The 426-nt window shown below is 32.4% G+C and overlaps 1 protein-coding gene across 4 annotated transcripts in view; it reads left to right on the top strand.

Moving 5' to 3' along the window:
• The window catches only part of LOC119590561 (outer dense fiber protein 3-like), a 62,500-nt gene that overhangs the window by 240 nt on the left and 61,834 nt on the right, over positions 1 to 426 (top strand). The gene's annotated exons all lie outside the window — the stretch shown is intronic.

The raw sequence follows: 426 nt of genomic DNA, 5'->3' as shown, positions 1-426 counted from the left end.
GTATTAATGAACTTCTTGGGAGTGTGAGAAAAAATACACCAACATATTTTGTTGTGATTCATAATGCAGCTAATTATAAACATTCTATAAAATTCTGGACTACTAACATTTTCTCCGTTATGATACTGCCCTTGGTGGCCTGAATTAATAGTAATGCATATGAAAGGAATAAATATACCAAAGAAATTAAAAAATTGTGGCCCTAATGTGTTGTTCTTTCCTTGTTCCCCCTGTTCCAAAAAATTCCTTTGGGGATTTCCATTTTTTAGATTCTTTTTTAATTTTATTTTTTTCCAAAAAAGCCCTTTTTTGGAAAAATCGGGCGGGAAGGACACCCGCATTGGACCCCCCCAAAAAAAGGTGCATAAGGGTTTTTTTTTTAAAAACCTGCATTTACAGAGAAATTTTTTAATTTAAAAAATTGGC

Source organism: Penaeus monodon, chromosome 27 (assembly GCF_015228065.2).
Source record: "Penaeus monodon isolate SGIC_2016 chromosome 27, NSTDA_Pmon_1, whole genome shotgun sequence".
In the NCBI taxonomy this organism is placed as follows: domain Eukaryota; kingdom Metazoa; phylum Arthropoda; class Malacostraca; order Decapoda; family Penaeidae; genus Penaeus; species Penaeus monodon.
This window is presented reverse-complemented; position numbering and strand designations above follow the sequence as displayed.